This window comes from Scyliorhinus torazame, chromosome 19 (genome assembly GCF_047496885.1).
Source record: "Scyliorhinus torazame isolate Kashiwa2021f chromosome 19, sScyTor2.1, whole genome shotgun sequence".
Lineage (NCBI taxonomy): Eukaryota > Metazoa > Chordata > Chondrichthyes > Carcharhiniformes > Scyliorhinidae > Scyliorhinus > Scyliorhinus torazame.
In genome coordinates, this window is record NC_092725.1 from 13,569,760 (window position 1) to 13,588,191 (window position 18,432).

General features: G+C 46.2%; 2 long non-coding RNA genes across 2 annotated transcripts in view; one reads left to right on the forward strand and one right to left on the reverse strand.

The window, feature by feature from the left end:
* Positions 1-247: 247 nt before the first annotated feature.
* LOC140395856 (uncharacterized) overlaps positions 248-18,432 on the reverse strand; it is a 52,300-nt gene continuing 34,115 nt past the window's right edge. Inside the window, exon 3 of the long non-coding RNA XR_011936337.1 lies at positions 248-1,023. This is a non-coding gene — a long non-coding RNA (uncharacterized lncRNA). The remainder of the gene's footprint in view (positions 1,024-18,432) is intronic.
* On the forward strand, positions 7,463-8,631 carry LOC140395855 (uncharacterized). The gene is made up of 3 exons (XR_011936336.1): positions 7,463-7,535; positions 8,399-8,434; positions 8,543-8,631. It is a non-coding gene; the product is annotated as an uncharacterized lncRNA (long non-coding RNA).

Here is an 18,432-nt window from a genome sequence, read left to right on the forward strand (position 1 = left end):
GGGGGCCGCCGGGGGGGACGCCGCCTCGTCCTGGCTGTAGATGGTCAGGATCTGCTCCCAGGCCGCGCTCTGGTCCTCCGCCGGGTCGGGGGGCCGCCCGGGGGCCGAGGCCGGGCCTGATTCTTCCGGGGCCGGAGGCTCGTCGGGGGTCGGCCGGCCCCTGGACCGCGGCGGCGCCGGCCCGTCGGCGTTGGCAAGGGCTGGGGCCTGGCGGGCGGGCAGCTCGGGCAGGGCGCCGATGGTCAGGCGCCTGGGCCGCGGCGGCGCCGCCTCGGCGGCCCGCAGCGGGGGGCCCTCGCTCGGTCTCGGCTGTTCCGCCAACCAGGCAAGGATTTCGGGAGCCCCCCCATCCGCCGCCCGCGGGCCGTCCAAGGAGAGCGGGTCCTCCGAGTGGGATCTCCCCGCGGCTTCTTTGTCTGCCTCGGTCCGGAAGGGGCGGCGCTCCTTGAGGTCTTCGGGCGCAGGCATGCGCGCTGAGGTGCCCTGTGGTTCGGGGCCTGGGAGCCACCCGGCTTGCGTGGCGTGTTCATCAGTGGCTGGGCTGGGACGGGGACGGGCCATTGTCTCGGGGCCGTACTGGGTAGGTTTGGGTAGATGCGGGGAGGCCAGTTGTGCTCCTCGCCCCGTGGCTGCCGCCGTCTGCTTCTCCGCATCCAACATGGTGGCAGTGGGCCCGTGAGGTGGGGAGGGCAGCGAGGACGGGATGGACGCCCCCTTGGATAAGGCGGAAGGGGCATCACGCATCTCCCTGTCGGGCTCCACGTGTCCAGCTGCATCTTCTCCGCTCAGGGGCTCCGGCGATGCGCCCAAGTCCGGCACCCCCTCGAGGCCAGGAACGGCCAGGTCGTCGGACCCGATGGTCGATTCTTCCTCCGTCCTGGCATCCTTTGACTCCTCGCTGATCGCTATCTGCTTCCGGATGTAATAGTAACTTTCGATGAGCGAATTGGTCCTCAGGGGATCATGAGGGGGCTGGGCGGCGGGCGTCGCACCATCGTCACGTTTAGGACGGTGAGTTGAATCCTGCAAAAGACAGAGAGGGGTTAAGTAGTCTGGCTCTTAGACGTTACTCCGCTCACAAGATATTTGTCCATCACTTTGTTCTGCGTTTCGGGGATTAATTAACTGGAACGCAACATGCCTGGCAGGTGGTGGGGAGATGAATGGGGTTGGGGGAGCATCTCAGCAGTAGTGATCACAGCGCAGCTCCATTTGGAAAGGGATTTGGGTAACGGTAACTCAAAAACAAAGATCAATTTGGGTTAAGGCCAAAGTGAAGAATGTTCAGACGTAGGGACTGGACAGTCAAAGATAAGGGGCTGGAAACTCTGACCCTGAGGCTAGGTGTTGACGCCGTCGTAAACACTGACGACAGGCAAGATATCACCACTAGGACAGACACTGACTACAGGCGCGATATTAGCACCTGAGCAGACACTGGCTACAAGCAAGATATCACCACTAGAACAGACACTGACTACAGGTCAGCTATCAGCACCAGAACAGACACTGGCTACAGGCGAGTTATCACGACTAAAACAGACACTGACTACAGGTGAGATATCACCAATAGAATAGACACTGACTACAGGTGAGATATCATCACCAGAACAGACACTGGCTACAGGTGAGATATCATCACCAGAACAAACACTGACTACAGGTGAGATATCACCACCAGAACAGACACTGACTACAGGTGAGATATCACCAATAGAACAGACACTGACTACAGGTGAGATATCACCATCAGAACCGATACTGACTACAGGTGAGATATTACCACCAGAACAGACACTGACTACAGGTGAGATATCACCATCAGAACAGACACTGACTACAGGTGAGATATCACCACCAGAACAGACACTGACTACAGGTGAGATATCACCAATAGAACAGACGCTGACTACAGGTGAGATATCACCAATAGAACAGACACTGACTACAGGTGAGATATCATCAATAGAACAGACACTGACTACAGGTGAGATATCACCACCAGAACAGACACTGACTACAGGTGAGATATCACCAGAACAGACATTGACTACAGGTGAGATATCACCAATAGAACAGACACTGACTACAGGTGAGATATCACCAGAACAGACATTGACTACAGGTGAGATATCACCAATAGAACAGATACGGACTACAGGTGAGATATCATCACCAGAACAGACACTGACTACAGGTGAGATATCATCACCAGAACAGACACTGACTACAGGTGAGATATCACCATCAGAACCGACACTGACTCCAGGTGAGATATCACCATCAGAACAGACACTGACTACATGTGAGAAATCACCAATAGAACAGACACTGACTACAGGTGAGATATCACCATCAGAACAGACACTGACTACAGGTGAGATATCACCAATAGAACAGATACTGACTACAGGTGAGATATCACCATCAGAACCGATACAGACTACAGGTGAGATATCACCATCAGAACAGACACTGACTACAGGGGAGATATCACCAATAGAACAGACACTGACTCCAGGTGAGATATCACCATCAGAACCGATATTGACTACAGATGAGAAATCACCAATAAACACACACTGACTACAGTCGAGATATCACCAATAGAACAGACACGGACTACAGGTGAGATATCATCACCAGAACAGACACTGACTACAGGTGAGATATCACCATCAGAACAGACACTGGCTACAGATGAGATATCATCAATAGAACAGACACTGACTACAGGTGAGATATCATCAATAGAACAGACACTGACTACAGGTGAGATATCACCGTCAGAACAGACACTAACTACAGGTGAGATATCACCATCAGAACCGACACTGACTACAGGTGAGATATCACCAATAGAACAGACACTGACTACAGGTGAGATATCACCAATAGAACAGACACTGACTACAGGTGAGATATCATCACCAGAACAGACACTGGCTACAGGTGAGATATCACCACCAGAACAGACACTGACTACAGGTGAGATATCACCAATAGAATAGACACTGGCTACAAATGAGATATCATCACCAGAACAGACACTGACTACAGGTGAGATATCACCATCAGAACAGACACTGACTACAGGTGAGATATCACCATCAGAACAGACACTGACTACAGGTGAGATATCATCACCAGAACAGACACTGACTACAGGTGAGATATCACCACCAAAACAGACACTGACTACAGGTGAGATATCACCAGAACAGACATTGACTACAGGTGAGATATCACCAATAGAACAGACACGGACTACAGGTGAGATATCATCACCAGAACAGAAACTGACTACAGGTGAGATATCACCAATAGAACAGACACTGCCTACAGGTGAGATATCACCAATAGAACAGACACTGACTACAGGTGAGAAATCACCAATAGAACAGATACTGACTACAGGTGATAAATCACCAATAGAACAGATACTGACTACAGGTGAGATATCGCCATCAGAACCGATACTGACTACAGGTGAGAAATCACAAATAAACAGACACTGACTACAGGTGAGATATCATCAATAGAACAGACACTGACTACAGGCGAGATATCACCAATAGAACAGATACTGACTACAGGTGAGATTTCGCCATCAGAACCGATACTGACTACAGGTGAGAAATCACCAATAAACAGACACTGACTACAGGTGAGATATCACCATCAGAACAGACACTGGCTACAGATGAGATATCATCAATAGAACAGACACTGACTACAGGTGAGATATCACCATCAGAACAGACACTGACTACAGGTGAGATATCACCAATAGAACAGACACTGACTACAGGTGAGATATCATCACCAGAACAGGCACTGGCTACAGGTGAGATATCACCAATAGAACAGACACTGACTACAGGTGAGATATCATCACCAGAACAGACACTGACTACAGGTGAGATATCTCCAATAGAACAGACACTGACTACAGGTGCGATATCATCAATAGAACAGACACTGACCACAGGTGAGATATCACCACCAGAACAGACACTGACTACAGGTGAGATATCACCAGAACAGACATTGTCTACAGGTGAGATATCACCAGTAGAACAGACACGGACTACAGGTGAGATATCATCACCAGAACAGACACTGACTACAGGTGAGATATCACCAATAGAACAGACACGGACTACAGGTGAGATATCATCACCAGAACAGACACTGACTACAGGTGAGATATCACCAATAGAACAGACACTGACTACAGGTGAGATATCATCAATAGAACAGACACTGACTACAGGTGAGATATCACCATCAGAACCGACATCGACTACATGTGAGAAATCACCAATAGAACAGACACTGACTACAGGCGAGATATCACCAATAGAACAGATACTGACTACAGGTGAGATATCACCATCAGAACCGATACTGACTACAGGTGAGAAATCACCAATAAACAGACACTGACTACAGGTGAGATATCACCATCAGAACAGACACTGGCTACAGGTGAGATATCACCAATAGAACAGACACTGACTACAGGTGAGATATCACCAATAGAACAGACACTGACTACAGGTGAGATATCATCACCAGAACAGACACTGGCTACAGGTGAGATATCACCACCAGAACAGACACTGACTACAGGTGAGATATCACCAATAGAATAGACACTGGCTACAAATGAGATATCATCAATAGAACAGACACTGACTACAGGTGAGATATCACCATCAGAACAGACACTGACTACAGGTGAGATATCATCAACAGAACAGACACTGACTACAGGTGAGATATCATCACCAGAACAGACACTGACTACAGGTGAGATATCACCACCAAAACAGACACTGACTACAGGTGAGATATCACCAGAACAGACATTGACTACAGGTGAGATATCACCAATAGAACAGACACGGACTACAGGTGAGATATCATCACCAGAACAGACACTGACTACAGGTGAGATATCACCAATAGAACAGACACTGCCTACAGGTGAGATATCACCAATAGAACAGACACGGACTACAGGTGAGATATCATCACCAGAACAGACACTGACTACAGGTGAGAAATCACCAATAGAACAGATACTGACTACAGGTGAGATATCGCCATCAGAACCGATACTGACTACAGGTGAGAAATCACCAATAAACAGACACTGACTACAGGTGAGATATCATCAATAGAACAGACACTGACTACAGGCGAGATATCACCAATAGAACAGATACTGACTACAGGTGAGATTTCGCCATCAGAACCGATACTGACTACAGGTGAGAAATCACCAATAAACAGACACTGACTACAGGTGAGATATCACCATCAGAACAGACACTGGCTACAGATGAGATAACATCAATAGAACAGACACTGACTACAGGTGAGATATCACCATCAGAACAGACACTGACTACAGGTGAGATATCACCAATAGAACAGACACTGACTACAGGTGAGATATCATCACCAGAACAGACACTGACTACAGGTGAGATATCTCCAATAGAACAGACACTGACTACAGGTGCGATATCATCAATAGAACAGACACTGACCACAGGTGAGATATCACCACCAGAACAGACACTGACTACAGGTGAGATATCCCCAGAACAGACATTGTCTACAGGTGAGATATCACCAGTAGAACAGACACAGACTACAGGTGAGATATCATCACCAGAACAGACACTGACTACAGGTGAGATATCACCAATAGAACAGACACGGACTACAGGTGAGATATCATCACCAGAACAGACACTGACTACAGGTGAGATATCACCAATAGAACAGACACTGACTACAGGTGAGATATCATCAATAGAACAGACACTGACTACAGGTGAGATATCACCATCAGAACCGACATCGACTACATGTGAGAAATCACAAATAGAACAGACACTGACTACAGGCGAGATATCACCAATAGAACAGATACTGACTACAGGTGAGATATCACCATCAGAACCGATACTGACTACAGGTGAGAAATCACCAATAAACAGACACTGACTACAGGTGAGATATCACCATCAGAACAGACACTGGCTACAGGTGAGATATCATCAATAGAACAGACACTGACTACAGGTGAGATATCATCAATAGAACAGACACGGACTACAGGTCAGATATCACCGAGAGAACAGAAACTGACTACAGGTGAGATATCACCAATAGAATAGACACTGACTACAGGTGAGATTTCATCAATAGAACTGACACTGACTACAGGTGAGATATCATCACCAGAACAGACACTGACTACAGGTGAGATATCATCAATAGAACAGACACTGACTACAGGTGCGATATCATCACCAGAACAGACACTGACTACAGGTGAGATATCATCAACAGAACAGACACTGACTGCAGGTGAGATATCACCATCAGAACAGACACTGGCTACAGGTGAGGAATCACCACCTGAACAGACACTGACTACAGGTGAGATATCACCATCAGAACAGACACTGACTACAGGTGAGATATCACCATCAGAACCGACACTGACTCCAGGTGAGATATCACCAATAGAACAGACACTGACTACAGGTGAGATATCACCATCAGAACAGACACTGACTACAGGTGAGATATCACCAATAGAACAGACACTGACTACAGATGAGATATCATCAATAGAACAGACACTGACTACAGGTGAGATATCACCACCAAAACAGACACTGACTACAGGTGAGATATCACCAGAACAGACATTGACTACAGGTGAGATATCACCAATAGAACAGACACGGACTACAGGTGAGATATCATCACCAGAACAGACACTGACTACAGGTGAGATATCACCAATAGAACAGACACTGCCTACAGGTGAGATATCACCAATAGAACAGACACGGACTACAGGTGAGATATCATCACCAGAACAGACACTGACTACAGGTGAGATATCACCATCAGAACCGACACTGACTACAGGTGAGAAATCACCAATAGAACAGATACTGACTACAGGTGAGATATCGCCATCAGAACCGATACTGACTACAGGTGAGAAATCTCCAATAAACAGACACTGAGTACAGGCGAGATATCACCAATAGAACAGATACTGACTACAGGTGAGATTTCGCCATCAGAACCGATACTGACTACAGGTGAGATATCACCAATAGAACAGACACTGACTACAGGTGAGATATCATCACCAGAACAGGCACTGGCTTAAGGTGAGATATCACCAATAGAACAGACACTGACTACAGGTGAGATATCATCACCAGAACAGACACTGACTACAGGGGAGATATCTCCAATAGAACAGACACTGACAACAGGTGCGATATCATCAATAGAACAGACACTGGCCACAGGTGAGATATCACCACCAGAACAGACACTGACTACAGGTGAGTTATCACCAGAACAGACATTGTCTACAGGTGAGATATCACCAGTAGAACAGACACGGACTACAGGTGAGATATCATCACCAGAACAGACACTGACTACAGGTGAGATATCACCAATAGAACAGACACTGACTACAGGTGAGATATCATCAATAGTACAGACACTGACTACAGGTGAGATATCACCATCAGAACCGACATCGACTACATGTGAGAAATCACCAATAGAACAGACACTGACTACAGGCGAGATATCACCAATAGAACAGATACTGACTACAGGTGAGATATCACCATCAGAACCGATACTGACTACAGGTGAGAAATCACCAATAAACAGACACTGACTACAGGTGAGATATCACCATCAGAACAGACACTGGCTACAGGTGAGATATCATCAATAGAACAGACACTGACTACAGGTGAGATATCATCAATAGAACAGACACGGACTACAGGTCAGATATCACCGAGAGAACAGAAACTGACTACAGGTGAGATTTCATCAATAGAACAGACACTGACTACAGGTGAGATATCATCACCAGAACAGACACTGACTACAGGTGAGATATCATCAATAGAACAGACACTGACTACAGGTGAGATATCATCACCAGAACAGACACTGACTACAGGTGACATATCATCAACAGAACAGACACTGACTACAGGTGAGATATCACCATCAGAACAGACACTGGCTACAGGTGAGGAATCACCACCTGAACAGACACTGACTACAGGGGAGATATCACCATCAGAACAGACACTGACTACAGGTGAGATATCACCATCAGAACCGACACTGACTCCAGGTGAGATATCACCAATAGAACAGACACTGACTACAGCTGAGATATCACCATCAGAACAGACACTGACTACAGGTGAGATATCACCAATAGAACAGACACTGACTACAGATGAGATATCATCAATAGAACAGACACTGACTACAGGTGAGATATCATCACCAGAACAGACACTGGCTACAGGTGAGATATCACCACCAGAACAGACACTGACTACAGGTGAGATATCACCTATAGAACAGACACTGACTACAGATGAGATATCATCAATAGAACAGGCACTGACTACAGGTGAGATATCATCACCAGAACAGACACTGGCTACAGGTGAGATATCACCACCAGAACAGACACTGACTACAGGTGAGATATCACCAATAGTACAGACACTGACTACAGGTGAGATATCACCAATAGAACAGATACTGACTACAGGTGAGATATCGCCATCAGAACCGATACTGACTACAGGTGAGATATCACCAATAGAACAGACACTGACTACAGGTGAGATATCACCACCAGAACAGACACTGACTACAGGTGAGATATCACCAATAGAACAGACACTGACTACAGGTGAGATATCACCAATAGAACAGACACTGACTACAGGTGAGATATCACCAATAGAACAGACACTGGCTACAGGTGAGATATCATCAATAGAACAGACACTGACTACAGGTGAGATATCACCATCAGAACAGACACTGGCTACAGGTGAGAAATCACCAATAGAACAGACACTGACTACAGGTGAGATATCACCATGAGAACAGGCACTAACTACAGGTGAGATATCTCCAACAGAACAGACACTGACTACAGGTGAGATATCACCATCAGAACAGACACTGACTACAGGTGAGATATCACCATCAGAACAGACACTGACTACAGGTGAGATATCACCATCAGAACCGACACTGACTGCAGGTGAGATATTACCACCAGAACAGACACTGACTACAGGTGAGAAATCACCAATAGAATAGACACTGGCTACAGATGAGATATCATCAATAGAACAGACACTGACTACAGGTGAGGTATCACCAATAGAACAGATACTGACTGCAGGTGAGATATCACCATCAGAACCAATACTGACTACAGGTGAGAAATCAACAATAAACAGACACTGACTACAGGTGAGATATCACCATCAGAACAGACACTGACTGCAGGTGAGATATCACCATCAGAACAGACACTGACTACAGGTGAGATATCACCATCAGAACCTACACTGACTGCAGGTGAGATATTACCACCAGAACAGACACTGACTACAGGTGAGAAATCACCAATAGAATAGACACTGGCTACAGATGAGATATCATCAATAGAACAGACACTGACTACAGGTGAGATATCATCAATAGAACAGACACTGACTACAGGTGAGATATCACCATCAGAACAGACACTGGCTACAGGTGAGAAATCACCACCAGAACAGACACTGACTACAGGTGAGATATCACCATCAGAACAGACACTGACTACAGGTGAGATATCACCATCAGAACAGACACTGACTACAGGTGAGATATCACCAGTAAAATAGACACTGTCTCCAGGTGAGATCTCAGCAATAGAACAGACACTGACTACAGGTGAGATATCACCATCAGAACCGATACTGACTACAGGTGAGATATCATCAATAGAACAGACACTGGCTACAGGTGAGATATCATCAATAGAACAGACACTGACTACAGGTGAGATATCACCAATAAAATAGACACTGACTACAGGTGAGATATCACCATCAGAACAGACACTGACTACAGGTGAGATATCACCAATAAAATAGACACTGACTACAGGTGAGATATCACCATCAGAACAGACACTGACTACAGGTGAGATATCACCATCAGAACCGACACTGACTACAGGTGAGATATTACCACCAGAACAGACACTGACTACAGGTGAGAAATCACCAATAGAATAGACACTGGCTACAGATGAGATATCATCAAAAGAACAGACACTGGCTACAGGTGAGAAATCACCACCAGAACAGACACTGACTACAGGTGAGATATCACCATCAGAACAGACACTTACTACAGGTGAGATATCACCATCAGAACAGACACTGACTACAGGTGAGATATCACCATCAGAACAGACACTTGCTACAGATGAGATATCATCAATAGAACAGACACTGACTACAGGTGAGATATCATCAATAGAACAGACACTGACTACAGGTGAGATATCACCATCAGAACAGACACTGGCTACAGGTGAGAAATCACCACCAGAACAGACACTGACTACAGGTGAGATATCACCATCAGAACAGACACTGACTACAGGTGAGATATCACCATCAGAACAGACACTGACTACAGGTGAGATATCACCATCAGAACCGATACTGACTACAGGTGAGAAATCACCAATAGAACAGACACTGACTACAGGTGAGATATCACCTTCAGAACAGACACTGACTACAGGTGAGATATTACCACCAGACCAGACACTGACTACAGGTGAGAAATCACCAATAGAATAGACACTGGATACAGATGAGATATCATCAATAGAACAGACACTGACTACAGATGAGATATCACCAATAGAACAGATACTGACTACAGGTGAGATATCACCATCAGAACCGATACTGACTACAGGTGAGAAATCACCAATAAACAGACACTGACTACAGGTGAGATATCACCATCAGAACAGACACTGGCTACAGGTGAGAAATCACCACCAGAACAGACACTGACTACAGGTGAGATATCACCATCAGAACAGACACTGACTACAGGTGAGAAATCACCAATAGAACAGACACTGACTACAGGTGAGATATCACCTTCAGAACAGACACTGACTACAGGTGAGATATTACCACCAGAACAGACACTGACTACAGGTGAGAAATCACCAATAGAATAGACACTGGATACAGATGAGATATCATCAATAGAACAGACACTGACTACAGGTGAGAAATCACCAAGAGAATAGACACTGGCTACAGATGAGATATCATCAATAGAACAGACACTGGCTACAGGTGAGAAATCACCACCAGAACAGACACTGACTACAGGTGAGATATCACCATCAGAACAGACACTTACTACAGGTGAGATATCACCATCAGAACAGACACTGACTACAGGTGAGATATCACCATCAGAACAGACACTGGCTACAGGTGAGAAATCACCACCAGAACAGACACTGACTACAGGTGAGATATCACCATCAGAACAGACACTGACTACAGGTGAGATATCACCATTGGAACAGACACTGACTACAGGTGAGATATCACCATCAGAACCGATACTGACTACAGGTGAGAAATCACCAATAGAACAGACACTGACTACAGGTGAGATATCACCATCAGAACAGACACTGACTAAAGGTGAGATATCACCATCAGAACAGACACTGACTGCAGGTGAGATATCACCATCAGAACCGATACTGACTACAGGTGAGATATCATCAATAGAACAGACACTGGCTACAGGTGAGATATCATCAATAGAACAGACACTGACTACAGGTGAGATATCACCATCAGAACAGACACTGGCTACAGGTGAGAAATCACCACCAGAACAGACACTGACTACAGGTGAGATATCATCATCAGAACAGACACTGACGACAGATGAGATATCACCATCAGAACAGACACTGACTACAGGTGAGATATCATCAATAGAACAGACACTGACTACAGGTGAGATATCATCAATAGAACAGACACTGACTACCGGTGAGATATCACCATCAGAACAGACACTGGCTACAGGTGAGAAATCACCACCAGAACAGACACTGGCTACAGATGAGATATCATCAATAGAACAGACACTGGCTACAGGTGAGAAATCACCACCAGAACAGACACTGACTACAGGTGAGATATCACCATCAGAACAGACACTGACTACAGGTGAGATATCACCATCAGAACAGACACTTACTACAGGTGAGATATCACCATCAGAACAGACACTGGCTACAGATGAGATATCATCAATAGAACAGACACTAACTACAGGTGAGATATCATCAATAGAACAGACACTGACTACAGGTGAGATATCACCATCAGAACAGACACTGGCTACAGGTGAGAAATCACCACCAGAACAGACACTGACTACAGGTGAGATATCACCATCAGAACAGACACTGACTACAGGTGAGATATCACCATCAGAACAGACACTGAATACAGGTGAGATATCACCATCAGAACCGATACTGACTACAGGTGAGAAATCACCAATAGAATAGACACTGGCTCCAGATGAGATATCATCAATAGAACAGACACTGGCTACAGGTGAGAAATCACCACCAGAACAGACACTGGCTACAGGTGAGAAATCACCATCAGAACAGACACTGACTACAGGTGAGATATCACCATCAGAACAGACACTGACTACAGGTGAGATATCACCATCAGAACAGACACTGGCTACAGATGAGATATCATCAATAGAACAGACACTGACTACAGGTGAGATATCATCAATAGAACAGACACTGACTACAGGTGAGATATCACCATCAGAACAGACACTGGCTACAGGTGAGAAATCACCACCAGAACAGACACTGACTACAGGTGAGATATCACCATCAGAACAGACACTGATTACAGGTGAGATATCACCATCAGAACAGACACTAACTACAAGTGAGATATCACCATCAGAACCGATACTGACTACAGGTGAGAAATCACCAATAGAACAGACACTGACTACAGGTGAGATATCACCATCAGAACAGACACTGACTACAGGTGAGATATCACCATCAGAACAGACACTGACTACAGGTGAGATATCACCATCAGAACCGATACTGACTACAGGTGAGATATCATCAATAGAACAGACACTGGCTACAGGTGAGATATCATCAATAGAACAGACACTGACTACAGGTGAGATATCACCATCAGAACAGACACTGGCTACAGGTGAGAAATCACCACCAGAACAGACACTGACTACAGGTGAGATATCATCATCAGAACAGACACTGACGACAGATGAGATATCACCATCAGAACAGACACTGACTACAGGTGAGATATCATCAATAGAACAGACACTGACTACAGGTGAGATATCATCAATAGAACAGACACTGACTACCGGTGAGATATCACCATCAGAACAGACACTGGCTACAGGTGAGAAATCACCACCAGAACAGACACTGACTACAGGTGAGATATCACCATCAGAACAGACACTGACTACAGGTGAGATATCACCATCAGAACAGACACTGACTACAGGTGAGATATCACCATCAGAACCGACACTGACTACAGGAGAGATATTACCACCAGAACAGACACTGACTACAGGTGAGAAATCACCAATAGAATAGGCACTGGCTACAGATGAGATATCATCAATAGAACAGACACTGGCTACAGGTGAGAAATCACCACCAGAACAGACACTGACTACAGGTGAGATATCACCATCAGAACAGACACTGACTACAGGTGAGATATCACCATCAGAACAGACACTGACTACAGGTGAGATATCACCATCAGAACAGACACTGGCTACAGATGAGATATCATCAATAGAACAGACACTAACTACAGGTGAGATATCATCAATAGAACAGACACTGACTACAGGTGAGATATCACCATCAGAACAGACACTGGCTACAGGTGAGAAATCACCACCAGAACCGACACTGACTACAGGTGAGATATCACCATCAGAACAGACACTGACTACAGGTGAGATATCACCATCAGAACAGACACTGACTACAGGTGAGATATCACCATCAGAACCGATACTGACTACAGGTGAGAAATCACCAATAGAATAGACACTGGCTCCAGATGAGATATCATCAATAGAACAGACACTGGCTACAGGTGAGAAATCACCACCAGAACAGACACTGGCTACAGGTGAGAAATCACCATCAGAACAGACACTGACTACAGGTGAGATATCACCATCAGAACAGACACTGACTACAGGTGAGATATCACCATCAGAACAGACACTGGCTACAGATGAGATATCATCAATAGAACAGACACTGACTACAGGTGAGATATCATCAATAGAACAGACACTGACTACAGGTGAGATATCACCATCAGAACAGACACTGGCTACAGGTGAGAAATCACCACCAGAACAGACACTGACTACAGGTGAGATATCACCATCAGAACAGACACTGATTACAGGTGAGATATCACCATCAGAACAGACACTAACTACAAGTGAGATATCACCATCAGAACCGATACTGACTACAGGTGAGAAATCACCAATTGAACAGACACTGACTACAGGTGAGATATCACCATCAGAACAGACACTGACTACAGGTGAGATATCACCATCAGAACAGACACTGACTACAGGTGAGATATCACCATCAGAACCGATACTGACTACAGGTGAGATATCATCAATAGAACAGACACTGGCTACAGGTGAGATATCATCAATAGAACAGACACTGACTACAGGTGAGATATCACCAGTAAAATAGACACTGTCTCCAGGTGAGATCTCAGCAATAGAACAGACACTGACTACAGGTGAGATATCACCATCAGAACCGATACTGACTACAGGTGAGATATCATCAATAGAACAGACACTGGCTACAGGTGAGATATCATCAATAGAACAGACACTGACTTCAGGTGAGATATCACCAATAAAATAGACACTGACTACAGGTGAGATATCACCATCAGAACAGACACTGACTACAGGTGAGATATCACCAATAAAATAGACACTGACTACAGGTGAGATATCACCATCAGAACAGACACTGACTACAGGTGAAATATCACCATCAGAACAGACACTGACTACAGGTGAGATATCATCAATAGAACAGGCACTGACTACAGGTGAGATATCACCAATAAAATAGACACTGGCTACAGGTGAGATATCATCAATAGAACAGACACTGACTACAGGTGAGAAATCACCATCAGAACAGACACTGACTACAGATGAGATATCATCAATAGAACAGGCACTGACTACAGGTGAGATATCACCATCAGAACAGACACTGACTACAGGTGAAATATCACCATCAGAACAGACACTGACTACAGGTGAGATATCATCAATAGAACAGGCACTGACTACAGGTGAGATATCACCAATAAAATAGACACTGGCTACAGGTGAGATATCACCAATAAAATAGACACTGACTACAGGTGAGATATCACCACCAGAACAGACACTGAATCGCTGGTCTTCTACAGCCGCAGAATTGGCGTTGCACCCAGAGTGGTTCAGTAACCGTTAATGTGCGCCACCGGTGCCTCGTCAGCAAACCATGGCGACGTTGGGCTCCTTCCGCACCCCATCTCTCTCTCTCTCTCTGTCAGCCACTCCAGCGCCTGCTTCCCGATTTTTGAAACTACAAGTCAAACCGGCCGTAGGCTATTCCTCCAGGTGGAGGCGGAGCCACCCGGAGGCCCCAGAGAATATCGGGAAGGACCCATTACTGAAGTGCCAACAGCGTGACCCCTGGTTCCGGACACCCCCACCATCGGGAACATCCTTCCTGCATCTACCCTGTCCAATCCTGTTAGAATTTTATCGGTTTCTATGACATCGACCCACCCTATTCTTCTGAGCCCCAGCGTACACAATCCCTATCCCATTCAATCTCTCCTCATACGTCAGTCCCGCCATCCCAGGAATCAGCCTGGTGAACCTTCGCTGCACTCTCTCCATAGCAAGAACATCCTTCCTCAGAGAAGGAGACCAAAACTGCCCACCATACTCCAGGTGTGGCCTCACCAAGACCCTGTACAATTGCAGCAAGACATCCCTGCTCCTGTACTCGAACCCTCTCGCTATGAAGGCCGAGATACCATTAGCCTTCTTTACCGCCTGCTGTACCTGCACGCTTACTTTCAGTGACTGGTGTACGAGGATACCCAGGTCTCCCCACTTTTTGATCCCCAGATAATTATCTGCCTTCCTGTTTTTGCTTCCAAAGTGGATAACTTCACATTTATCCACATTAAACTGCATCGGCCATTCATTTGCCCACTCGCCCAACTTGTCCAAATCACACTGCATCCTCCTCACAGCTCACCCTCCCACCCAACTTGGTGTCATCGGCAAATTTGGAGATATGATACTTGGATCCCTCATCCAAATCATTGATCAATATTGCGAATAGCTGGGGTCCCAGCACCGATCCCTGCGGTACCCCACTCGTCACTGTCTAGTATGGAAAAAGACCCGTTAATTCTTACTCTTTGTTTGCTGTCTGCCAACCTGTTTTCTATCCATCTTGATACACTGCCACCACCCCCCCCCCCCCCCGCAATCCCATGCGCTTTAATCGTACACACTAATCTCTTATGTGGGACTTTGTCAAAATCCTTCTGAAAGTCTAAATATATCACATCCACTGGCTCCCCCTCATCTACTCTACTCGTTACATGCTCGAAGAATTCCAGTAGATTTGTCAAACATGATTTCCTCTTCATAAACCCACACTCTGTCCGACCCTGCAATTGTTTTCCAAGTGCTCGGCTATTAAGTCTTTGATAATGCATTTCCCCACTCCTGACGTCAGCTGACTGGTCTATGAATCCCTAATTGCCCTCTCCTCCCCTGTTTAAATGGTGGAGTTACATTATAGAATCGCAGAATCGCAGAGTAATACAGTGCAGAAGAGGCCATTCAGTCCATCGACTCTGCACCAGCACAGGGAAAACACCTGACCTCCGAACCTAACCCCATTTGCCATCCCTAGGCCCGGAGCCTTGAATGTTGTGACGTGCCGCGTGCTCACCCAGGTACTTTCTAAAGGATGTGAGGCAACCCACCTCTACCCCCCCCCCCCTCCCAGGCAGTGCGTTCCAGACCCTCACCACCCTCTGGGGAAAAAAGGTTTTTCCCTAGAATCCCTCCTAAACCTCCTGCCCCTGACCTTGAACTTGTGTCCCCCTCGTCACCGACCCTTCAACTAAGGGGAACGTCTGCTCCCTAGCCTCCCTGTCCACGTCCCTCATAAAATTGGGCAGCACGGTGGCACAGTGGTTAGCACAATTGCTTCACAGCTCCAGGGTCCCAGGTTCGATTCCCGGCTTGGGTCACTGTCTGTGTGGAGTCTGCACGTTCTCCCCGTGTGTGCGTGGGTTTCCTCCGGGTGCTCCGGTCCCCCCCCCCCCCTGCAGTCCAAAGATGCGCAGGTTGGGTGGATTGGCCGCGCTAAATTGCCCTTAGTGTCCAAAGTTGCCCTTAGTGTTGGTTGAGTGGGGCGACTGGGTTATGGGGATGGGGTGGTGTGGGCTTGGGTAGGGAGCTCTTTCCAAGAGCCGGTGCAGACTCGGTGGGCCGAATGGCCTCCTTCTGCACTGTAAATTCTATGATTCCATAATCCTGTGCACCTCGATCAGGTCGGCCCTCTGCTCCAGCGTAAACAACCCAAGCCTATCCAGCCTCTCTTCATACCTCAACGCTCCCATCCCAGGCAACATCCTGGTGAATCTCTGTACCCCCTCCAGTACAATCACATCCTTCCTATAATGTGGTGACCAGAATAACACACAGTGCTCCAGCTGTGACCTCACCAACGTTCTATACATCTCCAACATGACCTCCCTGCTGTTGTAATCTATGCCCTGATTGATAAAGACAAGTGTCCCATATGTCATTTTCACCTCCTATTAACCTGCTCTTCTACATTCAGAGATCTATAGACAAACAGGCCAAGGTCCCTTTGACCCTCGGAGCTTCCTGGTGTCAGGCCATTCATTGGATACTTCCTCGTCACATTGCTCCTTCCAAAGTGTCCCACCTCACACTTTCCAGGGTTAAATTCCAACCGCCACTTTCCTGCCCATTTGACCCCCCTACATCAGCAAAATGCTTTCCCCCTAACTGGCCACGCTGACCCTCATGTCAACAGTCTCTCCAAAGTTCTTTACATTACAGAGGTGGCTTGCGCTCCTTCTGGCTGCCATTGCTATGTGCTGTGACGACATCCTGTAATGCAGGTATTTGGTGCAGTGAGGGTTAAAAGCCAGGGTAAGTGTGTTTGACTGCTGAAGTCACGTTTTTTTCCCCCAAATGACTGGTTTGCAAGACTGTTCGTCTTTTTAGGAGCCGGAGGTGTAATTAAAGCGCCGTAAA